This window comes from Stenella coeruleoalba (genome assembly GCF_951394435.1).
Source record: "Stenella coeruleoalba genome assembly, chromosome: 5".
Taxonomy (NCBI): domain Eukaryota; kingdom Metazoa; phylum Chordata; class Mammalia; order Artiodactyla; family Delphinidae; genus Stenella; species Stenella coeruleoalba.
In genome coordinates this window covers 135374313-135402019 of record NC_137150.1, presented here as the reverse complement: position 1 = coordinate 135402019, position 27707 = coordinate 135374313, and the positions used below count along the sequence as shown (strand labels likewise).

The following is a 27707-nucleotide window of genomic DNA, read 5'->3' as shown; positions in this document are numbered from 1 at the left end:
TAATACAATAAAGTCATCAGGGTGGGCACTATTCCAACTGGACTGGTTTCCTAAGAAGAGGTAAAGACACCAGGGATGTGTGCACAGGGAAAGGCCATGTGAGGACACAGTGAGAAGACGGCAGTCTGCAAGCCAAGGAGAGAGGCCTCAGGAAAAACCAACCCTACTGACACTGTGATCTTGGACTTCTAGGCTCCAGAACTGTGAGAAGATAAATGCCTGTTGTTTAAGCCATTTAGCTGTGGAATTTTGCTATGGCAGCCCAGGCAGGCTAATAGATCCTCTTATAAAGGAAACAAGTGTTGGGCCAGGACTCAGGAAATGCTCCAACAGATCAAAGCCACAATGCAAGTACTTAATCCCCTATCCCACTGAAAACGTCTTTTCCCTTCAGTAATTTGCATCTGAAGAATCAAAAAAATGATGGAAAATGGAATTACCAAAGTGACTATGTGCAAAAGATGAGAAGTATAAGAAGTTTTTCTTCCTTTGGTGGGTGAATGAACCCTAGTTCTGTCGGCTGTGTAGGCTCTTCTGGGGTTCCTTCACTTAATAATGAGTTTTATTGATTTGGTAGAGCAAGTGTTACGGAAGTGAAAGATGAAGAGATTGTTCACATGCACAAAGAAAACACAGAAAAAAAGCACAAAGAGATGCTTTTTTACTTTTTGAAATTGAAGTATAGTTGATTTACAATGTTGTGTTTGTTTCAGGTGTACAGCAAAGTGATTCAGATATATAGATTCTTTCTCAGATTCTTTTCCCTTATAGGTTATTAGAAAATATTGAGTATAGCTTCCTGTGCTAGACAGTAGGTCCTTATTGATTATCTGTTTTACATACAGTAGTGTGTATATATTAATCCCAAATTCCTAATTTTTTCCTCTCCTCCTTTCCACTTTGGTAACCTCTGGTTTGTTTTCTATGTCTGTGGGTCTGTTTTGTAAATAAGTTCATTTGTATGCTGTTTAAAATTTAGATTCCACATATAAGTGATATCATACAGTATTTGTCTTTGTCACGTAGTAGTACTCCCTGACCATGCCATCCAGCTAGAATTTTCCCCTTCAAGTGTCTACTGGATACCGCAGATCCCACAGTCGGCCCATTTACCTGTAGCTCTGTGCAGTTCTGGTCCTATTCCCAAAATGACGTCACAATATTTAAGAAGCGACCGGAATTCTTAGTTATTTTTACTTGCAATTTCAAGGCTTTTTCCTTTCCCCAAATCTCCTTGGGCTATAAATTAATCTTAGTCAAAACATGCTTTTAAGAGAAGGGGACTCAAAGTAGGACAACGACTTGTTCTTTCTGAAATTGCATATAATTTAAAGTGGTATAACCTTTGAAGGGGAAATGTGATCTGTTCAGACCATCGCAGTGGTATTTAAGGAGGCTCTCTGTCTGAAAGCCCCATCTCAGAGAAGGCAGGTATTTGGTTTCAAATGATCAAAACAGCCTTGTACTCTTCTTGGAGTTATTTTGACATCTAAATAATAGTTCTGGCATTTCTTTCAGAGTGTAAATCAATAACGTTGACTTAGTGCATTCTTTCCTCTTATTTTCTTTCCTTACGCTTTTATAACCTTAGATCAAGTATTAATAATTATTTTAAGCCTTAGCTTAGGTTTGGTCCTTTGCCACTTAGTGATGCAGGAGGTACCTCCCCCTCCCCCCTCCCTTTATCAGTTGCCTGGCTCTTCCAGAATATTCCCTTTCTGGGACAAAGGCAGGTAAGTGGGTTTAGCGGTGGCCTTGGACACGTTTCTCTTTCCTCTTTTCCAGTTCTCACAGTATTAGAGCACGTACATCTTTCTCCCATTTTTACCACACTTTGCTATCCTTACTTCTCCCTCGTCTCTCACCGGTGTTTCTGAACGCTGTTCTGCCTCAGAATCCCTGGTGCTTGTTGAAGCTGCCATTCTTGGGCTTCACCCCAGGCCCAAAGAATCCAAATCTCTGGATGAGGACCCAGAAGGTGCAGTGTAACAAGGACCCAGCGGTGCTTTCAGCATTCATGTCTGAGACTCACTTCCTGCTTTCCCAATTCTCTTCTCTTCCTTCCGGTGACACCCTAAGTAGCGATTGATTCACTAGCCTCTAATATGACTGTTATTGTATTTTCAAAAATGTTTGCACCAGCTCCCCAATTTTTTGTTTTTTGTTCTTGGCCTTCATGCCTCCATTTAATGGCCAAGCCATCAGTGCCCAGATGATGCCCATGCCCCCATAGGGGAGTCCTCCCTCCTGCCCGGTATCCCCTGAAGAGTCCACCCAGGCTCTACAGGGAGACAGTGTGGTGTAGGAGGGTGCTGGGGGTGGGCATGAGGGGGCAGAGAGACGTGAAAGGCGGTGGGAGAGGTTTTGGGTCTTCAGACCTAGGTTTGATGAACAATTCTGCCGTATAACCAGCTGAATGACCTTGGTATATTTGACCTTATGAAAGCCAGATTTCTCAGCTCTCACAGGGTGGTGGGGATGGGCAGGAACCTGGGGGATACTCTACAGTGCAGGGCTGTTAGGAGGATAAAATGAAACAATGTATGTAGCGCTAGGAGGCGAGACCACATGGTAACTTTGGTTATTCTTTAGTTTATTCCTTTTAGCTTTATTCCTGCACTTTTGTCTTGGGTTGGCTCAGCTCCTTATCTTTTTCTTTGTTATCCCCTCAGATATGACAGTTACCTTCTTAAATTCTCATCCTTTTTTTTTTTTTTTTAATAAATTTGTTTATTTATTTTTGGCTGTGTTGGGTCTTCATTGCTGCACGTGGGCTTTCTCTAGTTGCGGTGAGCGGGGGCTACTCTTCGTTGCGGTGCGCGGGCTTCTTATTGCAGGGGCTTCTCTTGTTGCGGAGCACAGGCTCTAGGCACGCAGGCTTCAGTAGTTGTGGCACATGGAGTCAGTAGTTGTGGAGCACGGGCTTAGTTGCTCCTCGGCACATGGGATCTTCCCGGACCAGGGATCAAACGTGTGTCCCCTGCAATGGCCAGCAGATTCTTAACCACTGCACCACCAGGGAAGTCCCAATTTTCATCGTTGCGTCTTCTTTTTCAGATACCCCTCTCTAAAATGACTACAGCTTATTCCAACCTTTAATTCTTGATCTTGAGGTAATGGTCTAGAAATTTCTCAAGCTAAGAGTCTTGGTAGATATCTGCTGTTCTGGTCTGTTTCGCACCCATCCCTTCCACAATAGCACTTCTCTTCACCTGTGGGGTCCTGCCATTCCTCCCCCATCATGTGTTGCTGGCTGGCCTATGGGCGTCTGACTCAGGTGTGTGCCATTGTCCTTCCCACCGTAGTGATTGGTCCCAGGCATTGTCATGGGACATGAGCGGGGCCTATTAGTGTTGTTTTCTGTAGATGTATACATTGGACTTGCAGAGAGAGCTTGCTGTTTGGAACTCCAAGTCTGCTCTAAGATCCCTTCAGGCTGCTGACGCTTGCTTGCGGGTGGGGTGGCGAGTAGGAGTGGGGGAAGAAGACAGTGTCTGTTGCCTCTGGGTCTTGTCGTGTCCTGAGGCTCACTCCCCTCTTCCTGGTAATGAACACCTTTCCAATCTCTGTTTTCTGGAGGGGGTCCTTCTGCGGAGATGCTGGGTGCTGGCTCTTTTAGGACTTACAGTTTTCTTAAGTGTTTGTATTCCATACCCCTTTTTCTTTCCCAAGGCATGTACACGCTGTCGTTGTGGCTGAGTTTGGGGCAGCATCTAGGGAGATGCATTTGTCACACCTGGAATCGCCGTTCCCCTCTATCCCTTAGGTCCTGTTGGTGAAATTGGCCCCTAAGATCCATCCCCTTATCCAGCATGGTTGCTCTTGCCTAGGGAACCTCACAGTCTCTCCTATTCCTACCTTCTACTGATTCTCCTTACTTGACCCTGTTCTTCCTGCCCCCAGTTTCAACAGATATTAAAGTAATTTCTGGGAGGCTTCGGGTCCCTGTGATACTTAGTGGATGACACCTGTCTGGGTGGTCCAGCCATCTCCACAAGCTTCATCTACAGCCTAGCAAGGACTTCTGCTACACATATCCTTAGAACTGTGCAGAAGTATGGACACATATCGGTCAGATATCGGGATAGAAATAGTATAGGAGTCATTAGTGGAGGCAAGTTCAAAAATTTCAATTCTGGGACTTCCCTGGTGGCGCAGTGGTTAAGAATCCGCCTGTCAATGCAGGGGACACGGATTCAAGCCCTGGTCCAGGAAGATCCCACATGCTGCGGAGCAACTAAGCCCGTGAGCCACAGTTACTGAGCCTGAGTTCTAGAGCCTGTGAGCCACAACTACTGAAGCCCGCGCGCCTAGAGCCCGTGCTCCGCAACAAGAGAAGCCACCACAATGAGAAGCCTGCGCACCTCAACGAAGAGTAGCCCCCGCTCACCGCAACTAGAGAAAGCCCATGCGCAGCAACGAAGACCCAATGCAGCCATAAAAAAAAAAATTCAATTCTATTTAATTGCGTCAGTGGGATGTGGTAGAAATAGGAGGAGGTAGGGATCAGGGTGCATATACACTATGTTTGCCTCTGCCATTGAATAGCTGTGAACTTCAGACAAGTCAGGAAGACCCTTCTTCCCACTGTTTTCTCATTGGTAAAATGAAGGGTTTGGTTTACATAAACCTCCTGCCTCTAAATTATGCATGACCTTATGGCGAAGGTTGTAAGTTGACATTTAGGGCCCATGGCAGTGGATTTTGAGCCGTATGCCCAGAGCCCACAGCGCTGAGGGCTGGGTTCTAGGTCTGGGGGTGGGGCTGACTCAGAGGATACGAGAAGGTCCAGTGGGTGAATCCCTGAATCTCCATCCTCCTACTATAAGAAGACCAGCTCTGATTTGATCGATTTTATGTATTGAAGACCTACATAAAATTTCATTCATCAAAATTGCACTGTTGCTGGACTTCCCTGGTGGCGCAGTGGTTAAGAATCCGCCTGCCAATGCAGGGGACACGGGTTCGATCCCTGGTCCGGGAAAATCCCACATGCTGCGGAGCAACTAAGCCCGTGTGCCACAGCTACTGAAGCCTGCGCGCCTAGAGCCTGTGCTTCGCAACAAGAGAAGCCAGTGCAATGAGAAGGCTGCGCACTGCAATGAAGAGTAGCCCCCGCTCGTCGCAACTAGAGAAAGCCCACACACAGCAACCAAGACCCAACGCAGCCAAAAAAATAAATTAATTAATTAAAAAACCCCAAAAGAACCCTCATTATCTCTTCTAAAAAAAAAGAATCTATAAAAACTGCACTGTTGCTAAAGAGAAGCTGGAAAACCCCTTGGCTTATTCAAACAAGTAAAATCTCCCTCATCTTGGTCTAGCTTGGTATAACTAAACTTACCTTTCAGTACTCCCCAAATTACTCTCTACCTCAATCAGCCTGATAATCTCACAGCCCCTTAAATACTTCATGCCCATCCGTGCTTACCTGATTCTGTTCAAAATGGTCTAGCCTTGGAAAATGGGAAATTACTGACTGCAAGAAAATGTTAGTTCTTGAAGTTACTAAAATTGGTCTCACTTAGCAAGACACTGTATAGTTGGGCTAAGGATACGAATGAGGTCACAATGCCAGCAGGAGAGACAGAGGAGTGAAGTAGTTGATAGCTCAAACCTCTGATGTTTCTTATGTAACACCTTTGTCGGAGGGGCAGTGAGGAGTGGGCTTCATGTCTGATGAGAAGGGGAGGGGAAAGGCATCCGCCTGTCCTGAGCTATGGCCGTGGGGCTGCTGTGGGGTGTCCCCAATTCATAAGATTTGTCCACATCAGATCGTGTCATTGAGTAGTCACCTGGAGATGGGACCTGAGCCACGGCAAAGCCAATAGGAGTCACCTACATGCTCACCCCTCACTCTGCTTATGATCTCCACCTGGAACACACAGGCTAGAGGCCCCTCATGTGCGCTCTGGGTCTCTGGGAGCCAGGGCGGTGGGAGGAGCACAGGCTTTATTCTTCACTTTCGTCCACAACACAACCCTCCAATGTGTGGATTTATCAGGTGTTAATGGAAGGATTGGAGTTTAATTACAATAACTCACAATGTAAAAGGTAAAGGATGATAAAGTTCTTAATGTAAAATGTGGCTTTCTTTTAATTGAAGGGCAAGTTCACCATGGAGTTCAACCTCTGCGTGGACACACGCCAGTTCCCAGCGTAGCTCCTCTGGCCTAAAATTTCCTTTCTCATCTCATCCTCGTCTGCTTTTGACTTCAAGATTTTGTTAGTGTAAAAAATGAGTTGTGCCATTTCCTCTTTTCCTAGTATCTGAAAAATTTTATGAGAGAGTAGAATTCCTCTTCCTTGAGTGTTTGATGGAATTTACCTGCAGAAACATTTCTATGTGGGAAATTATTACTAATTTTACTCTTGCATATATTTGAAATTTTTGATCATAAAAAGCGGAGAGAATAGAATCATAAACCCCATGTATTTATCATCCAGCTGAGGAAAGAATTTAAATTAGTGATTAAATTTTGTAAATATTTATAGGACCATTCAGGTTTTCTATTTCTTCTATACTCACTTTTGACAATTAGTGTTTTTCTGGGTATTTATCTATTTTAATTAAGTTCTCAAATTATTGGCAAAAATTGTTCATAATTTTCTGTCTTTTAAATTTGTACATCTATATTCCTGTTTTTCATTCCTAATCTTTTTTATTTATGCCTTCTCTCTTTTCTTTAATCAGACTTACAGAAGGTTATCAATATTTATTACCTATTTCAAAGAATCTGCTTTTCTCTTGATGTTCCTTTGTTTCAGTGTCTGGGCTGAGGTGCACCTCAGGGCTGGAACTGAGTTTGGGAGGGACCTTGGACCGTTAGATTACGTGCCTAGCTAGGATGCTCCTTGGGCAGATCAGAGGAGGGATTTTCAAGACCAAGCTAAAGACGGTCACTTTCAGGAATACAGTACATATTAAAAGCAATGCCATAGAAAGAAAGACAACAACAATAATAATTATAATACTGATACAGATTAATTACTGTGTGCTGAGGACTAGGTTAGGTGATTTACACACGTTGACTCAATGTTTACAATAAGCCTGTGATGTTTCTGTTATTAACCTCATTTTCAGGTAAGTAAGCAGGCGCTGTGTGAATAAGTAATTTGCTCAAAATCATAGAGTTTATCGATGGTATTTGATTTCAAAACCTATGTTTTTCCTGTTATCCCATTAACCATGAACAGAGGGAAAATTGGGTGGATTGCTGGAAACCTTGAGAGTTTGGACCACAAGACATGAAAAGCCAATGGGATAAACAGAGTTCAGCTTGTCACCTACTTCCTTGGCCATTCTGGGCCAAATGAATAAAGCAGACCCAGTTTCATTTTAAATGACTTGATCTTTATTTTATTCTGGGAACTCCAGGGAGAGAAAACGTACCTGGTGAAAAGATCCAAATGGAAACAAATTCTTTTTTTCAATACAAGGGAAAAGTATTCCTTGAAATGAAGTTTTAGTATGAAAAATTTGGGTAAATGGCATTAAAAAATTGAAATACAGTATTAATGTTTGCCAAAAAAATGAGCTACAGTGAGCAACCTAGAAGCTTTCATTGTTTTAGTTTTTCACAGCAAACATATAAAGATGATAATATGCGAACACATTACCAAAATGAGCATGAGAGCTCCAACTAACCTCTTGTTGAAAGCATTGTTCTCAGTCTATTTAAAAAGCTATGAAAATTACTAAAGTAATTACCCCATGGCACTTCTACTACTACTACCTTTTTGTGGAACAACATTGGCTTCTGTAGGCCTAGAGTCGCAAGTCAAGTCATCCATGTGTTTGTTGTGTTTGAGTACGCCTTCAGGAATCTCTGAGAGAGGGACCCAGTAGATAGTTAAGTTTCTGATTAAAAACAAAACAAAACAACCCCTTTTATTTCTTTTTAAAACTCCTTTCCTTCTCCCTTTCTTAGTAATTAGTTCCGTGCTGTCCAATAACACTTCCTGGTAAGTGTTTTATACCTGTGCCATTCAATATGGCGGCCACTAACCATATGTAGCCATTGAGCACTTGACCTGGGTGGTTAGCGTGACTAAGGAGTTGAATTTTCAATTCTATTTCATTTTAATTAACTAAAAATTAAACAGTTACATGTGTCTAGGGATACTCAATTGGACAGTGCACATTTAATCTATCAATCCATTTCAGAGTGTTTGTTTCTGATGGTAAGACATCATTTGTGATGCCTGCTTGTGTTTTATAGTGGTCTGAATTACCCATCTGATTTCCCTAACTCTCACATTTCCCACATCAAAAAGATCAGTGGCTGAAAGAGGCTGGCTGTATCACCTTTTTTTTTTTTTTTTTTTTTTTTTTGCAGTATGCGGGCCTCTCACTGCTGTGGCCTCTCCCGTTGCGGAGCACAGGCTCCGGACGCGCAGGCTCAGCGGCCATGGCTCACGGGCCCAGCCTCTCCGCGGCATGTGGGATCTTCCCGGACCGGGGCACGAGCCCGTGTCCCCTGCATCGGCAGGCGGACTCTCAACCACTGCGCCACCAGGGAAGCCCCTGTATCACCTTTTAATCAAATTTGATTTTGTTGTTTGGGTGGGATCTTCTGCCCCAGTTATGGTTTACTCTAGATGAGGTTCTGTGGTTGAGTGTGGGTGAATTGTGGCTTTCTGCTGTACCGCTGGTGTTCATGCAACACACTGGATGCTGAGGGCAGTCGAATGTAACCTGGGAGGAAGGGATTTGCTTGTCTTTCAAGTTGTTTGAAGACCAAACCACAGCCATGTTGGGATAAAGTAGCCGTGTGAGACAGAACCAGCAAACTCTAGGGAGGCTTCATCTCCGCTCACCACTAAACCTCAATGTTGATACGCCTTTCTTTTCTTCATGGGCCTTAATGACAGACTGTCCTGGGTCCCAGTTGCTGTGTTGCAGTGGGGAGTAGTATTTTTACTGCATGTAATTATTTCTGCATTTGCCCTAGTGTTTTAAATAAAGTGAGAGCAACCCTTTCTTTAAGAGGTGGCAACAGTTTTGTACTCCTTGTAGATTACCTGTCTTCCTGGTTCCTGGTAGGACAGTTTCCAGTCTTCCTGTACCAAGTTCAAGTCTGCTGGATCCAGAGCCAGGGGTTTTTAGAGTTACAACTAAATGCACTGGTTCAAATGACAAAAACTGCAGGCCTGTCGCAGAAAAAGGCCCATCTAAAGGAGATGGCACAGAAGGTGTCTTTCCTGTTGTTTCTGATCATGTTTCTTCACAAAAACTTGATTGGTCTCTTGATCTCCTTCCTCAGTACCTTGCTGAGAAACAGGCCTGGTTTCTGACGTCTGGGTCATCTTGTCTTGTGCATCTTGTCTAAATCTGTGGCCGTCACCATCCACAGGCTTGGCAAAGCCAGTCGATGTACAGACATTGTAGGCAGAAGGACTTTTCTTCCCTAATCTTCCTAAAAGGGGTGGGAAAGCATCCTTCTCCCCCCTTTGACCGTCTGATGCTTACCTGCCCAGGTGGAAGTGTGAAGGGTGGGTTGTCTATGGCGCGGTGAGTGAAGAGTCTGCCTCCCTAAGGGGCTGGGTGAAGTCCAGGTTGACGTCTGCCGCCCCCTCCTGTTCTTGTCACCGCAAGTGTCCATCCCACTGTCAAGAGGATCCAGGAAGACTCACTGCTCTTCCTGACTAATCTGTGTGATTCTCATGTCACTTGTCCTTACACTTCTCATGGCCACGGCGTAGAGGAAGGCTGGGTAAGGTCCGTGAGCCGGGCAGGTGCACATGGGGTCCCCTGCCTGTGAATGTCACCTTGGCCCAGGCTCTTGTGATGAGCCAGGAGCCAGGAGCCATCCGACTGATCCCTGTTTTCCCTGAAGCTTCCCATCCCGAGCAGCACTTTGCCCTGGATGATGGAAGGTGAAGGCGGATGCGTAAGGGAGACCCTTTCTCTCCCTTCATCCTTCCGTTGACTTCCAACGTTCATTCATTTACTCACCCAGCAGTTATTTATTGAGCAGACTATATACCAGCTGTCTTCACTGTGGCTACGCTTGTGAATGAGACCCGCACAGCCTGTTTCTCTCCAACCCACAGAATAGCTTCTAGACACATTTTCCTTCCTTAAAAGTTCTCTCCGTATTCTTCCTATAGCACCTGTATCCCAAGGACAGTGGGAGAATCTTATGAGGATATTTAAAATGTGTTTTTCTAATCGATTCCTCCCTTTGGAGGCAAAGTGAACTAATGTAATAAAAATAGAACCAAAGAGGCCAGAGTCAGAGAGGACACAAAACCCTTCATGGTGCAGAGGATGCTTTACTGGGATATATTTTCTCTACTTCTGGTGTCCGAGGGGAGAGCAGGGCTTTGTGTCCAGGAGACCTGGAGCTGCCCTTGTCCACGCAACAGAGGCAGGGTGCGTTTGGTTTTCGAAAGTACTCAGTTTCGAGAGGGCTGGGGCCAGGGTTGGAGACGCTGGGGCCCCGGGGATGATGCCCTGAGGCTGGGAAGTGCTGCAGTCCTGGAGTGCAGGCGGGAGGTTGCTCCATGACGCCCCCAGAGACGACAGGGCCTCTGCTGTGTCAGGGCCGTGAGAGGGTTGGGTGTGTGTGAGGGTTGGGTTGTGTGAAGGTTGGGGGGTCTGTGTTTTTCGATGGCTGGGCCTGTGGGGTTGGTTGTCATGTGTGTGGGGGGCACTGAAAAGGAACTGGGGCCTTGGAAGCTGCTGAGACAGACCCCTGGGCCCAAGCTTCAGATGGGCTTGGGCAGTGACGTCGCAATAGTAAACCGACGGTCTTCTGTGATGCCCTGTTCATTTCTAATTATCTCAGTTTGGGCGGCTGTAAGGAAGGGCAGCAAACTCCAACAGACTTTGTAGGCCCACGTTTATAGCAGCATTGTTCACGACCGCCAAAAGGTGGAAACAGTCCAAGCACCCATTGAAGGATGACTGGATGAGCAAAGTGTGGTACATCCACACAACGGAATGTTATCCAGCCTCAAAAAGGAAGGACATCCTGAGCCCTGCCACAACATGGACGCACCGCAAGGCTACATTTCACTGTGCTGGGTGAAGGAGGTCAGCCATAAAAGGGCGAATGCTGTACGATTCCACTTACATGAGGTCTATCTGGAGGAATCAAATCCATAGAGACAGGAAGCAGAATGGTTGTTGCCAGGGCCTGGGGGTGGGGCGGGGAGTTATTGTTGAATGGGAACAGGGTTTCTGTGTGAGGTGATGAAGAAGTTCTGGAGATGGATGGTGGCGAGGGCTGTACAGCAATGTGAATAGACTGAATGCCACTGAGCTGCACACTTAACAATGGTGAAGATGGTAAATTTTATGTGATGTGTATTTTACCACAATTAAAAAAACAAATGAAAGGACGACACAATGGGCCTAATTTGTTGTAACTTTTATTTTAAAAATTTTATTTATTTATGTATTTATTTATTCATGGCCATGCCACACGGCTTGCGGGATCTTAGTTCCCTGACCAGGGATGGAGCCGGGCCCCCTGCAGTGGAAGCGCAGTGTCCTAACCCCTGGACCGTGGGGGAAGTCCTCCTTAAAACTTTTAGAACGAAAAGAGAAATCTGGAGTAAAACTTCAGAAGAGTAGGCTGGGAAAATGGAGGGAGGCTCTGTTATTTCCCAGGGCGTGAAGTGAGACCAGATTTCTTGTGGATTAAAACATGACATAGAATCCAAAGTCTCATCAAAAGAAAGTTCTATCCTGGGCTGCCCCTTCCCTCCGTCCTGTTTGTGTGTGTTTTGAGCGCCTTCAATGACACAGACATTTATTTCTCTGTCCCAGAGTGGTAGGGGGGCAGCTCGGTGGTCGCTGCTCCACGGGGTCCCCCTGGGACCAGGCAGGGGGGCTGGGCCTTCCTCAGTGTCGCTGTTCCCTCCCTTCCCCCAGCCTCCAGGTTGAGCTGGGTGCTTACACTTGGTGAGCACACTCTTTGCTCCCAGTGTCCGCCCAGGGCAGTGTGCTCCCAAATTCTCTACCAGAAGGGGGAAATGCAGTCCAAGTGGCCCATCCTGGGACAGGTCAAATGGATTCAGTACATTTGAAGTGAGCAGGTACCCACCTCCTCGAAGGCCTGTGGGGACACCGGTATGGCTGCAGAGAGCACAGCCGGACGTGGCAAAGGAAACTCTTGCCAAAGGTTTCCTAAAGGCAATTGTAGGCTGAGCTTGACAGAAAACTCATTTCCCCAAGGTCATGGAACCAAGCTTTACTTTTATATGTTCAAGGGGCCCCGGGCAAGCTTGGCCTTGCATCCCCGCTCTGTCAGGTTAGGGTTAGGGTTAGGGTGAGATGTTGGGACGGGACCCTGAGGGGCAGAGCGTAGGTCAGTACTCAGGGCCCAGTTTCTCCTGCAGCACCGTTTCCTCTCTCCTCCCTATGTCTCCATCCCCCAAGGCCACATCTGTTTGCACATGGAAATCAGAGGTGCGTGTCTCTGTGTTTAGAAAGTGGGTGCTCTGTGAAACCTGGAGCAGACGGCTTCTCCATCAGCACCAGAGGGTGTGGCCCACCTGCCTTTCATTATCTGAGGTCAGAGGTTTGAGTCGTGGACTTGACCTCCTGTTGTCACCGAGGCCCCGGCTTGAGCTTCTGCGTCTTCATCCATGACCAGGTCGTGTTCCAGAGTCACTTCAAGGTGAGCTGCCCCGCTGTAGAGCCCGTTAATATTTTGGCCTAGGCTCCTGTCCCCTTTGAGGCATGTGACCGATTCAAGTAGCAGCTGGGGGCCCTTTGTTTATAACTCTCTCATCTCACATTCCTCAGTGGATTTCTTTTTGGAGACAATGTTCTATGGATCACCTCTGAAATGAGAAATGATCAGCTTAGGGACTCTTCTTTTTGAATTGTCAGAATAAGAATAAACTAACTCTCCGAAGTCCTTTCTGGAGTCCTAGGCCCACCACAAAGGTGGAGATGAATCCCCCACACCCTGATCTGGGGACTATGTTTTATTCTATTTTTCCCCCAAAGGGTAGCAAGGCAGTTCTCGCCTGCTTCTTTCGTCTCCCTGCTGACTGCTGACCGTCCCACTGTTATCCTGCTTCTCCACTTACTCGTGTTGCTATGAGTCTCAGATTCCTCATCTGCAAAGTGGGTATAATAGCTCAAGGCTGCTGAGAGTTTGTGAGTTTCTGTATGTGAAAGTACTTTATTGATTTAAAAATGCTATACCAATGGACATTATTTTTCTGCTAAATAAAAACCGTGAGAGGATGAGGCATTTGTCTTTCTCTGGACTCACTGCCTGGCAGTGAGAATATCAGTCTTTTTTTTTTTTTTTTTTACATCTTTATTGGAGTATAATTGCTTTACATTGGTGTGTTAGTTTCTGCTTTATAACAAAGTGAATCAGTTATACATATACATATGTACCCATATCTCTTCCCTCTTGCGTCTCCCTCCCTCCCACCCTCCCTATCCCACCCCTCTAGGTGGTCACAAAGCACGGAGCTGATCTCCCTGTGCTATGCGGCTGCTTCCCACTAGCTATCTATTTTACGTTTGGTAGTGTATATGCTACCTTATTAAAGCATTTTAATAATGAAGATCATTTCTCTCTCCTCCCCCTGGCCCTCTCTCCCTCTTCTCCCACTTTGGTCCAGGAGGCGATGAAGACTGGCTTTCACTCCTTTTCGTCTTTCCTGGTAGCCCGGTCTCACTGTTGGAGTAGCTTTCAAAGCTGTTTCTCCTTGAACTTCTGCTGTTGCCATCTGCTTTTACAAGGGTCGATAGAGGACGGTGCTCCGAGCCTGTGAAGGTGTTGGAAAGCCAGACAGCCTCTGTCTTCTGACTCACAGAGATTGATGTGAATGTTAAAGGCAGGACTTTCTGTTTTCTCCCGGAGAAGGTCATTAATTAGGAGGCTGAAGAAGCAGAGTGGGCTCAGCTCGGGGCTGGCGGAGGCTGCTCGTATACTCAACTTCTGAGAGCGCTCTGCAGTCCTGACTCGGCTCTGCCCCTAGATATGGGATCTGTCCTCACGTCCAGTGGGGCTGGGCTGTGTTCCCAGGCTCATGGGGAAGTGAATATCTGCACAGTGCTTTGTTTAAAAGTTTGATTGTGCGACTCAAGCCAGTGTGTCAGACTTCAGCCAGTAGCTTTTGGGGGACCTCGCAGGGGTGAGAAGTTATCCAAATACTGTGACCTGGGAAACCTTTCTGTTGATTTTAATGCACTTTGTACAGTTTTCCAAGGCTCTTGGCGGCTCGGTGGCGGCCTGATTCTTTGTGTAACACAAGGCTGCCACGGACGCGGCAAAAGAAGAGTTAGGAGTGTGTGGTTCACCGACTTGGAATCCGGACACACACCTTCTGGATTTTATTGCCAACTAACAATCTTGAGGGAATGATTGGCTTAGCAACGTAACACCTCTCCCTGAACCTTGGTATTCCAGCTAGTTCTTGAAAATTACTGCCACGTGATAACTTTTTGGTGGTCTCTGTGTGGAGAAGACAGAGAAGGATAAATGGTATGAAAATTGGCATCAGTCTTGACATTTTGGCTGGCTGTCTCAGAGGGGTAGCTGCTGTACAGAGGCTCTGTCAAGGGTTGGAGGGAAAAAAAGATGAGCTTCTAGCTATCACTTGGCTGCTCAGGGTGTCCGATTGTTGGAAGTAGAGTTGGGAAACCCAGAATACACTGGTGAAATCCAGGAAGCCAAGAACATTGTGACGTCATGCGTGTGAGAGATCGAAATGGAAATTCCACTATTTAGGTGAAATCCAAGACTTTGAATAATCACAGATTCACAGGAAGTTGGGAAAAAAAATTATACAGGGAGGTACCATGTACCCTTTACCCCTGCAACGTCTTGCTTAACGGTAATAACAAAACTATGAAATGATGCAGAGTGCTTTTGAAACAGCTAGGTGACACATCAAGATGATGAAATCACAGTGCTGTTGCAAAGATAGCATCGATTTTTTTTGAGCCCCTACTATGTGCCCATCCATATATGGGGCATAGGGAGTGTAAATAAATCAGTCTCGGGTCCTCCACTGAGGGAGCTACAGAATAACCAGGGAGTCTGACATCCAATAAAAAAATTATGTGCATAATTCATGAATCACAGTTGGGATAAGTGCTATGATGAAAATAGAACCCAAAGAAAAAAAGTTGATTTCGTGAAAAGATACCTTAAAACGTTTCCATGACATTTCATAATCTTATTTTAAGATTTGCCAAAGATTCTACGGTAGCTGCAACTTTGAAGTTTACTCCTTGTATTACATTTATTATAATTGCGTCCTTTCTGGGCTTATTTTTTTCCGATTTCTTCTTTTTTTTCCAGTCTGTGGAAGCCAAGCGTGTCTTGGAATGGGCACTGATGGTTCTGCCCACAAATGACAGTTTATGAGGGTGTTTTTAATGTACGTTAGCAACTTGGCTGCAGAAAGGGAATCAGACCTCAGAGATCCATTCTTTAATGTCACCAGCAATTAGGAGCGATCACACCGAAACTGACGCCTGCCAAGAGGAGGGATTCTTGAATGTTGGTTGGTTTGGCGAGACCCTGAAGCATCTTCTCGATTACAGACCCTGCTGCCTCTGGTTTCACAGGGCAGCTCCGGCCAGCCACGCAGAGTTCACGTGCACAGGGTTCCTTCTTGTGGTTCAGCGATATGAGCTAATTTGGAATCCTTATGGTTTAAGTGCAGAGAGGAACAATTACGTGTATGTTCCCTGTTGAACACAACACGTGGTATCCAGGCAACTCAAGTGAAACGTAGGGGAGAGAGCAGCTCTCCCCACCTGCTTGGTAAACTCAGCTCAGGTGGCGGAAATAATACCTGGATAAATACCACCGATCACTTAGGACATTTTCTTTAGATCAACATTTGCCCTGGGAGGTTCTCAGGTCTTTTGGCTTTGGCCAAGCAAACTGTGTTTCAGACAACAAGTGGAAATCAGAGGTTTGCCAGAAATGGCCGGGGGGAATGGGCTTTAACAGCGGTGTAGGCAGCGGGGCTTCTCTTCCGAGGTCAACTTTGGGTCTGTGTGAGATGCAGCCTAGATTTAGGATACCTGCCCAAGAGGCACGTGATATCCAGAAGTGCTGACTTTCCGTCTGTTCAAGTGGAGTGTCTTTTGCAATTTCCCACTCCTCCTTTTACATTCTACGTCACGGAGCCTTTCAGAATGCACCGTTGGTACAGAAGCAAGATCTCCACTTCAGGGGCTGTATTTGGCCACCTGAAAATCCCAGTCCTTGTCCTTCATCATGACTTTAAATTCGTGAGGTGGGGGAGCGGAAGCCCCCCACGATATCCGTTGCCCCAAACCTGACTTTTCTTCCCTCTATGGGGAAATGGCTGGATCTGTTGATGATCCTCTTAATGGGAATCTTTTTGTTGAATTTCACTTTTATTATACATTTTAAATTATAATTGTAAGAATGATTTTTTTCCCCCCAGAGTATTAGAGTGGAGTTTGGGATCGTTCGTTATTTTTATTTTTTTGGCGGTACGCGGGCCTCGCACTGCTGTGGCCTCTCCCGTTGCTGAGCACAGGCTCCGGATGCGCAGGCTCAGCGGCCGTGGCTCACGGGCCCAGCCGCTCCGCAGCATGTGGGATCTTCCGGGACCGGGGCACGAACCCGTGTCCCCCGCATCGGCAGGCGGACTCTCAACCACTGCGCCACGAGGGAAGCCCCGTTCGTTATTTTTAATGAATGCTGGTGAGTGGGGAGGTGTGCTCTTGGGCCCGGAAGCCTCATGTACTAATCTTTGCAGGCAGATGCTGTTCTAACTCTTGGAGGCAGCTTCTCTATACCCCACAGGGCCTGGCATCGTGCCCTGAACATATCAGCTCTCAGTGCACGCTGCCTGCTTCGCTGTTGAAGACGTGTAACTGGATCGTACAGGTGTTAAGAGCTGGGCTTTGGAGAGGTGGTATCTGATTTTGAATCCTGCTTCTGCCACTTAGTCTTCTGAGTCCTTGGACAAACCACTTAACCTCCCTGAGCCTCAGTTTCCTCATACGTAAAATGGGGATAATAAGGCCCACTACATAGAGTTGTGAAAATTAAATGAGATGGTGTTTACCACGTTACATAGAGCCTGTGGATCGCCTTTCTCCCTGTTAGATTGTAAGCCCCATGGGGTAAGGATATGTCTCATTTACTGCTATATCCCAATGCCTGGTACGTAGTAGATGCTCAAGAAAATACTCATTAGATTAAGAAAAACGTGTTGTAGATTTTTCTGTGATATTACTGAGTAGAGGAAGAGAACAGTTTAAAGATTTGAGGAATGAAGACATGAGACAATTCTATTTGGAACATAAAATAATGGGAGGAAATTACTTTTATCAACATGAGTTATGTAGATGTATCTTAGTATTGGGCATTAATCCCACTTTTAAGTAAATTTATTATTTTAACTAAGAAGTCATCATTAATTTCTTAATAAAAACATTAATGATGTTTTTAGGATTCCTGAGAGAAACTGACTTAGATGTTGGAAAATCTTTGACTAATATGCATGTTTTTAATAGAATTATGGTTTTGGGCACCAATACGGCAGTGATGTCCCCTTTCTTTCATTTCTTCTCTTTCCCCCTCCTTCTTTCTTGCTGTCTTTCTCTGCCTCCAAAACACAACGCTATCGTGCATTGAAAACATTTCTGAGAATTAAGGATGAGGGGAATGTTAGCTTCTCAGGGAAAGTTTAAAATAAAGTCAAAATAGTGTTTTTCCTTAGGAGTTACTCAAGCTTTGTAATTCCATAGGTAATCAGTAATTTTTCTGCTCTCCAGATTACCCAAATCTGGTATCAACCTGTAGCCAGTTTGGAGCATCAATTCTTGTCTGACTCAGTTGGGAATGAGGTGGGCACTCATTCAAACACCCATCGCAGAGTAGTACCAAGTGGCTTTGCGTGTTTTAAGGACAGTTCTTCAACTCGCCACCAGATGGCAGAGGTACTCCACTGAAGTTCACCAATGCGTTTGCTGCGTTAAAACAGCTTTTGACACTTTTCTCCTTTCTGGACTTTCTGGATGCAGAAAAGAGAGCAGCTCATGAGGGTTTGTACTTAAACATTTTATGTAGGAATTAAAGTACATGTTAATACAGATTCTGGCACTTATTTGCCCACTTAAAATAGCTAAAGGGTTATGTATTTTTAACCCTTAAGAGACTGGTGTTGACATGTAATTTTGATTATTATTATTTTTTCTTAAGGTCAACTTTGATTTCCCATCTCCTTATTTCTAAGCCCCAGTCTGTCTCCCCCACTTTCTTTGTGGGATCATAACGAGGCTAAGAATTAAGAACAAGAGTGTTGGAAACCCTCAGCTCTGGGTTCAAGTCCAAACTATTCCACTTGGGTGAGCCGCTTACCCCATCCATGCCTCCGGTTCCTACAGAGTGAAATGTTGGAGGGTGTGAATGAGGTGACCTAGCTGATGCCCCCGGGGCACCTATGGTGCTCACACGGTTGTGTTTACTGTTAGCTGTGCAAAGGCAGTGCAGTATTTTACATCTCTGTGTAATATTTTTATTTATTTATTTTTTGCTGTATGCGGGCTTCTCACTGCTGCGGCCTCTCCCGTTGCAGAGCACAGGCTCCGGACGCGCAGGCTTTGCAGCCACGGCTCACGGGCCCAGCCGCTCTGCGGCATGTGGGATCCTCCCGGACCGGGGCATGAACCCGTGTCCCCTGCATCGGCAGGCGGACTCTCAACCACTGTGCCACTAGGGAAGCCCCCTCTGTGTAATATTTTATATCTCTGTCCGGATGCTGCATTGTAACTTAGCGACGGCCCCTTTGCTTGCTCTTCCCATTCTCACCACTACCCTCTGGGTAGGCTGCACCAGTGGTTCTCGTTGCTGGAGAAAGGGGAGTGGTATTGCCTCCTCAGGGCACAGCTGGCAATGTGCAGAGACAGTTTTGGTTGCCACAGTTGGAGGGTGGGTAGAGGCTAGGGATGCTGCTAAACATCCTGTGGTGCACGTCCTGCAGCGCCTCCCACCCTCCGCCCAGCAAAGAATGATCCAGCCCCAAATGTCAACAGTGCCCAAGTTGAGAGACTCCGGGCTCACCGGTACTCAGTAGAAGAAAAGTTCCTGGTATTTGGTCTAGTCCATTCAACTTGATGAAATTCCAAACATATATTGTACTAATCAGGCCTGTAGTAGACTCTGGAGCCCCAAGGATGGTAAGACACAGACTCAGTCTTGGATCTGGGAAGGGTCTGGGATTTTACTCACAGGCTAATGACTTAGCCTCTTACTGGTTCACTGGATGCTGGCAGAAGACAGAGTCCTGGGTCAGAGACGAGGGACTTCATTATTCATGGCAGAGCAAACTGAATGAGTATTATGACGGCCTGGGTTCCCCTTGTCCTCCAAGCCCCACAGGGGCAATATGAGGGGTCCAGGTGGATGTTAGGTGTGCAGTGGGTTTGTGTCATAGCCGAGGAATGCTGAGCTTGGGGAATCCACTGTTCTTAGAGTAAGTGATAAGCAAGCCCGTTTTTTGTCTGGGGGGAAGAACATTATCCCATCTCTCAAGGGTGTAAAGAATTATACACAAGGTGCAGAGGATACAGAGCAGGGTATTTCACATGGGTAGCGTTTGAGAAGGCTTCACGGAGGAGGAGATATCTGAACTGGGTTTTGAAGGGTGAATAGGATTTCAACCCATAGACAAGGGGAGACAATATTTCTCTCTTCTTCCCAGAAATAAATTAACTTATCTCCTGAGCAGCTCAGCACAGGTTGTGTGGGAACAGGGAGGACATTCTGGAAAAGTCCTGGCTGGGTTTGATTAACTAATGAATCTGGGCGGGCTGTTGCCAATTATGTCATGCTATTGTCAACTTACGTCTCAAGGTAATTTACTATGAGCAGGTAGGCTATGTTTTTTTTCAGTATTTTTTAATTGAAGTATATTTGGTTTACAATGTTTTGTTAATTTCTGCTATACAGCAGAGTGATTCAGTTATACATACATATATATATATATATATATATATATATACACACATTCTTTTTTTTAATATTCTTTTCCATTATGGTTTATCATAGGTTATTGAATATAGTTCCCTGTGCTGTACAGTAGGGCCTTGTTATTTGTCCACTCCATATATAAAAGCTTACATGTGCTAACCCAAGCTACATTTTCCTTATGTGATTTTTTTTTCCCATGCTGTAGCTGGGAGCCTGTACTGGCCCACAGGAACCAGACTTCTTTATCACCAGTAGACCCTCCTTCAGTACATGATAGCATGTTTGGCCAAGGTTGACGGGCTGGAAAGCAGGATCCAGCGGACCACCTACAGAAGGAGATGGAGAAGGAGGTAAGGGCAGGAATGTTGAGTCCAGTGAGTGAGCCTGAGAACTGTGTGGGTCAGCACCAGGGCGTGATCTCTTGTTGCCCATGGTAGTATCCTCTGGGCACACTGGCTGTATTGAAAGTGTCAAAGGTGGGCAGGCAGGATATAAAATGCAGCCTCACTGTGGAGAATCCTATGTGATACCGTCACAGTGTGGCCTGTTACACCACAGTGGAAAAGACGGTCCTAGGTGACATGCATCAACGTGGATAAATCCCAGTCTTTTAATCCTAAGCCCAGAAACCATTCTATATATTTCCATTCGGAAGGGTTTAGTACAGGAAATCAGGTCCTACAAAATTGTTGGAAGGGATGGGAGGGGGCGAAATCCAGAGATGGGGATGCTCCTCGGAAACCAGAACATTGCAGGAAGCCACTATGGCTACCACAGACCCCATCGCTGCCTGAGGAAGAGTGAAATCCACCTTGTACCGCCGTCCACCTGTCGTTGGTCATGGAACAGAAACCCTGTTGGCAAGAGATTTTTGGGGATTGTGGCCCTCAGGCTTCTACTTCCTGTGACAGAGCTGAGAACAAGGGGACAGGATAGTGCTGAGTGTCCCTAGACAAGAGTAACACGATGGCGAGTGACAAAGCAACTCCCAGAAGATTACCTGCAACATGGTGGGATCTTAATTCCCCAACCAGGGGTTGCACCTGGGCCCTTGGCAGTGAGGGCGCGGAGGCCTAACCACCGGACCGCCAGGGAATCTCAACATGGTACCATTTTTATAAAGCACGAAATGAAACAACATGTTGTTGGGCCATTCACGCAATGGTTTGCCTGAGCCGGCTTGAACTGACTTGCGAGATCCAATAGTTAAATTTTCAGGAATTCGGCAAGGCAGTTGTTAAACACAGCTGTTATTAAAGATTAAATTATATAAGCTTACAATAAAATAATTACAGCAACAGGAATGGTAATAAATACTCTAACTCATCACCTTCTAATGATCTTACTTATTTTACTATTATCTATGCTGTTGAGGTTATTCTATCTATTGCATCTGTATGGTAAAAATCCTATAAACTGGCATGCTACCATGATCTCTTTCCAATTCAGTGTTCAGTGACATCACCTTGGTAGCTTGAAATGGGCCCCTATTTATATGAAAGAAATTGGCCAGTGCTACAAATCAGGGCGTGATTGCTTTGTTGATTGTCTGGATATAACAAAATGACGGACTAAATGTTAATGATTAACAGATTAAACTTAAATGTTTGTCATGTCTGCGGCTGTTACATTGTGAATAGCACAGAAATTGAGGAAATAGCCTTCCAGTATTTGAAAACTATTATCCGATTCAACAAAGAAGTTGCTCACATAATTGATAAAAAAGTGATTTTCTACCATGTGTCTCTGTCATTTTGCTTTCTTCTTACTTGTTTTTTTTTTTTTTTAAACATCTTTATTGGAGCATAATTGCTTTACAATGGTATGTTAGTTTCAGCTTCACAACAAAATGAATCAGTTATATATATACATATGTTCCCATATCTCTTCCCGCTTGCGTGACCCTCCCTCCCACCCTCCCTATCCCACCCCTCCAGGCGGTCACACAGCACCGAGCTGATCTCCTTGTGCTATGCGGCTGCTTCCCACTAGCTATCTACCTTACGTTTGGTGGTGTATACATGTCCATGCCTCTTTATTGCTTTGTCACCGTTTACCCTTCCCCCTCCCCATAGCCTCAAGTCCATTCTCTAGTAAGTCTGTGTCTTTATTCCTGTTTCACCCATAGGTTTTTCATGACATTTTTTTTTTCTTAAATTCCATATATATGTGTTAGCATACGGTATTTGTCTCTCTCTTTCTGACTTACTTCACTCTGTATGACAGACTCTAGGTCTATCCACCTCATTACAAATAGCTCAGTTTCGTCTCTTTTTATGGCTGAGTAATATTCCATTGTATATATGTGCCACATCTTCTTTATCCATTCATCCGATGATGGACACTTAGGTTGTTTCCATCTCTGGGCTATTGTAAATAGAGCTGCAGTGAACACTGTGGTACATGACTCTGTTTGAATTATGGTTTTCTCAGGGTATATGCCCAGTAGTGGGATTGCTGGGTCATATAGTAGTTCTATTTGTAGCTTTTTAAGGAACCTCCATACTGTTCTCCACAGTGGCTGTATCAATTTACATTCCCACCAACAGTGTAAGAGGGTTCCCTTTTCTCCACACCCTCTCCAGCATTTATTGTTTCTAGATTTTTTGATGATGGCCATTCTGACTGGTGTGAGATGATATCTCATTGTAGTTTTGATTTGCATTTCTCTAATGATTAGTGATGTTGAGCATTCTTTCATGTGTTTGTTGGCAGTCTGTATATCTTCTTTGGAGAAATGTCTATTTAGGTCTTCTGCCCATTTTTGGATTGGGTTGTTTGTTCTTTTGTTATTAAGCTGCATGAGCTGCTTATAAATTTTGGAGATTAATCCTTTGTCAGTTGCTTCATTTGCAAATATTTTCTCCCATTCTGAGGGTTGTCTTTTGGTCTTCTTTATGGTTTCCTTTGCTGTGCAAAAGCTTTTAAGTTTCATTAGGTCCCATTTGTTTACTTTTGTTTTTATTTCCATTTCTCTAGGAGGTGGGTCAAAAAGGATCTTGCTGTGATTTATGTCATAGAGTGTTCTGCCTATGTTTTCCTCTAAGAGTTTGATAGTTTCTGGCCTTACATTTAGGTCTTTAATCCATTTTGAGCTTATTTTTGTGTATGGTGTTAGGGAGTGATCTAATCTCATACTTTTACATGTAGCTGTCCAGTTTTCCCAGCACCACTTATTGAATAGGCTGTCCTTTCTCCACTGTACATTTCTGCCTCCTTTGTCAAAGATAAGGTGACCATATGTGCGTGGGTTTATCTCTGGGCTTTCTATCCTGTTCCATTGATCTATATTTCTGTTTTTGTGCCAGTACCATACTGTCTTGATTACTGTAGCTTTGTAGTATAGTCTGAAGTCAGGAAGCCTGATTCCTCCAGCTCCATTTTTCGTTCTCAAAATTGCTTTGGCTATTCGGGGTCTTTTGTGTTTCCATACAAATTGTGAGATTTTTTGTTCTAGTTCTGTGAAAAATGCCAGTGGTAGTTTCATAGGGATTGCATTGAATCTGTAGATTGCTTTGGGTAGTAGAGTCATTTTCACAATGTTGATTCTTCCAATCCAAGAACATGGTATATCTCTCCATCTATTTGTATCATTTTTAATTTCTTTCATCAGTGTCTTATAATTTTCTGCATACAGGTCTTTTGTCTCCTTAGGTAGGTTTATTCCTAGGTATTTTATTCTTTTTGTTGCAATGGTAAATGGGAGTGTTTTCTTGAATTCACTTTCAGATTTTTCATCCTTAGTGTATAGGAATGCCAGAGATTTCTGTGCATTAATTTTGTATCCTGCTACTTTACCAAATTCATTGATTAGCTCTAGTAGTTTTCTGGTAGCATCTTTAGGATTCTCTATGTATAGGATCATGTCATCTGCAAACAGTGACAGCTTTACTTCTTCTTTTCCGATTTGGATTCCTTTTATTTCCTTTTCTTCTCTGATTGCTGTGGCTAAAACTTCCAAAACTATGTTGAATAAGAGTGGTGAGAGTGGGCAACCTTGTCTTGTTCCTGATCTTAGTGGAAATGCTTTCAGTTTTTCACCATTGAGGACGATGTTGGCTGTGGGTTTGTCATATATGGCCTTTATTATGTTGAGGAAAGTTACCTCTATGCCTACTTTCTGCAGGGTTTTTATCATAAATGGGTGTTGAATTTTGTCAAAAGCTTTCTCTGCATCTATTGAGATGATCATATGGTTTTTCTCCTTCAATTTGTTAATATGGTGTATCACGTTGATTGATTTGCGTATATTGAAGAATCCTTGCATTCCTGGAATAAACCCCACTTGATCATGGTGTATGATCCGTTTAATGTGCTGTTGGATTCTGTTTGCTAGTATTTTGTTGAGGATCTTTGCATCTATGTTCATCAGTGATATTGGCCTGTAGTTTTCTTTCTTTGTGACATCCTTGTCTGGTTTTGGTATCAGGGTGATGGTGGCCTCGTAGAATGAGTTGGGGAGTGTTCCTCCCTCTGCTATATTTTGGAAGAGTCTGAGAAGGATAGGTGATAGCTCTTCTCTAAATGTTTGATAGAATTCGCCTGTGAAGCCATCTGGTCCTGGGCTTTTGCTTGTTGGAAGATTTTTAATCACAGTTTCAATTTCAGTGCTTGTGATTGGTCTGTTCATATTTTCTATTTCTTTCTGATTCAGTCTTACTTGTTTATGTAAATGAAAATATCAACCAACCTTCATACTGAAACTACATTGGTTCATCTGTTGCAACCGTAGGTTGGCCACAATTATGAAAGTTTGGCAAAAATAAAAAATATTCTGTGAGAATCAATTGAATGTTAGAGGTTTATAATAAGGATATTATGTATTTTATTATTTGTAAACTGTGTGATATACATCCTTTGTATCACACAATTTATAACAAACTTATTAGGATATGCACACATATTTAATTTTTGGAGAGCTGATTTTTAAACATTTACCATCACATCACTGCATATATATGATGAAGCAAGGGGATGATTAACAACATTCCAGGTAGCTGTTACCTTTGGGAGAGACCCCACATGGATATCCACTCACACCCCCTTCCGTTTTGTCTTCCTGCCCTCGTTTGCCATCTACCTAGTCATCCAAGTTCAAAGTTGGGGAGTCGTGCAGGAATCCTCCCTCCCCCTTCACATCTCATTGCCAGCTATGGTTGATTTTTCCTTCCCAACATGTCATGGTATTTATGGTTCCACCTGGAGGGAACCGTTTCCAGCTTGGAACCCAGTTGAGAAACGCCTCTTCCCACTGATTCCGCTCCTAGAACACACAGGGCACTGACTGCAGTGGAGGATATAGTTGTCAGACAGAAGACAGAGGATGAAGAGTGAGCCAGAGCTCTGGGTTTCACTCAGGTTCTCAGCAAAGTTGCTGTGGGCATCGATCAATCTACGCGAAGCCAGCCTCTGCCAAGACAATTGATGAAGGTCTATAATCGATACAGAAAGAAGACTTGGGGCAGCTCATAAGGAGAGACCAAGAGTTAGGTCCCTGCGAAGAAGAAAGTGCCAGCCCAGTGTCAGTCCTGGGATGCAGGGTACACAGAGGAGGATGCGCAGGGTCCACGGGGACAGATCCAGACCAGAGGATGGGGCTGCTCTCCAGGTGGAGCAAGTGAAAACTGGCACGGAGGTGGGGCTGAGCCAGTGTAGCCGGGGCGTTGCCCTGACCCCAGCCAGAGGCCTCCCCGCTGTGTCCGGAGACAGAACACAGGCACCGGGAGCTTCACCACCTCTCCATGATGCAGCTGCTTCCCAGTGAAGCTCTGGAGGAGGAAGGAAGGAAGGAGGGCAGAGCGTGGGGAGAAGCTGGGAAGGGGCAGAGCTGTGAGGACGGACTGCTGCTTCTCCTTGGCTGCCTTTAGCATCTGTGTCTGTAGGATGTTCATCACCTGAGCCCAAGGCAGACGCCCTCTCTGCTAGGATGTGCTTTTCTGTGCCACGAACAAAGCCCCCGTCTGCCTCCCGTTCTTCCTCCTCCTCCAGTCTCTCCAGATTCTGCCCTGCTTAGGTCTCCTCTGAAGAGAGGAGGGAGCTCCTCATTGCTCCGGCCTCACCCCTTGTTGATATCAGTATCTTGCAAACCATGAGTCTTAGTTGTGGAAATCACTAATGCCTAAGTCACCTCCTAAGGGAGTCAATATACACAGAATTCAGCTTTCTGTTTACACAGAGGGTTTACTAGCTCTGCTGTTTTCATCAAGTCCTGTATTTATTTATTTGGGGGGACTTTTTTTTTTTTTTTTTTTTTTTGCAGTACACGGGCCTCTCACCGCTGTGGCCTCTCCCGTTGTGGAGCACAGGCTCCGGACGCGCAGGCTCAGCGGCCATGGCTCACGGGCCCAGCCACTCCGCAGCATGTGGGATCTTCCCGGACCAGGGCACGAACCTGTGTCCCCTGCATCGGCAGGCGGACTCTCAACCACTGCGCCACCAGGGAAGCCCTGTTTGTAGATTTTTTGATGATGGCCATTCTGACCGGGGTGAGATGATACCTCATTGTAGTTCTGATTTGCATTTGTCTAATGATTAGTGATGTGGAGCATCCTTTCATGTGTTTGTTGGCAATCTGTATATCTTCTTTGGAGAAATGTCTATTTAGGTCTTCTACCCATTTTTGGATTGGGTTGTTGGTTTTTTGATATTGAGCTAAATGAGCTGCTTGTATATTTTGGAGATTAATCCTTTGTCAGTTGCTTCGTTTGCAAATATTTTCTCCCATTCTAAGGGTTGTCTTTTCGTCTTTTTCATGGTTTCCTTTGCTGTGTAAAAGCTTTGAAGTTTCATTAGGTCTCATTTGTTTATTTTTGTTTTTATTTCCATTACTCTAAGAGGTGGATCAAAAAAGATCTTGCTGTGAATAATGTCAAAGAGTGTTCTTCCTATGTTTTCCTCTAAGAGTTTTATAGTGTCTGGCCTTACTTTTAGGTCTTTAATCCATTTTGAGTTTATTTTTATGTATGGTGTTAGGAAGTGTTCTAATTTCATTCTTTTACATGTAGCTGTCCAGTTTTCCCAGCATCACTTACTGAAGAGGCTGTCTTTCCTCCATTGTATATTTTTGCCTCCTTTATCAAAGATAAAGTGACCATATGTGCGTGGTTTTATCTCTGGGCTTTCTATCCTGTTCCATTGCTCTGTACTTCTGTTTTTGTGCCAGTACCATACTGTCTTGATTACTGTAGCTTTGTAGTATAGTCTGCACTCTGGGAGCCTGATTCCTCCAGTTTCGTTTTTCTTACTCAAGATTGCTTTGGCTATTTGGGGTCTTTTGTATTTCCATACAAATTGTGAAATTTTTTGTTCTAGTTCTGTGAAAAATGCCATTGGTAGTTTGATAGGGATTGCATTGAATCTGTAGATTACTTTGGGTAGTAGAGTCATTTTCACAATGTTGATTCTTCCATTCCAGGAACATGGTATATCTCTCCATCTGTTTGTATCCTCTTTAATTTCTTTCATCAGTGTCTTATAGTTTTCTGCATATAGGTCTTTTGTCTCCTTAGGTAGGGTTATTCCTAGGTATTTTATCTTTTTGTTGCAGTAGTAAATGGGAGTGTTTCCTTACTTTCTCTTTCAGATTTTTCATCATTAGTGTGTAGGAATGCAGGAGATTTCTGTGCATCAATTTTGTATCCTGCTACTTTACCAGATGCATTGATTAGCTCTAGTAGTTTTCTGCTAGCATCTTTAGGATTGTCTACATATAGTATCATGTTATCTGCAAACAGTGACAGTTTTACTTTTTCTTTTCTG

The 27707-nt window shown here is 44.6% G+C and overlaps 1 protein-coding gene across 14 annotated transcripts in view; it reads left to right on the top strand.

The window, feature by feature from the left end:
* SETD4 (SET domain containing 4) overlaps nt 1-27707 on the top strand; it is a gene marked incomplete at its 3' end in the record, with an annotated part of 281370 nt that overhangs the window by 62559 nt on the left and 191104 nt on the right. For all 14 annotated transcript variants that reach the window (XM_079921362.1, XM_079921365.1, XM_079921359.1 and 11 more), the window contains one exon: nt 20155-20299. The remainder of the gene's footprint in view (nt 1-20154; nt 20300-27707) is intronic.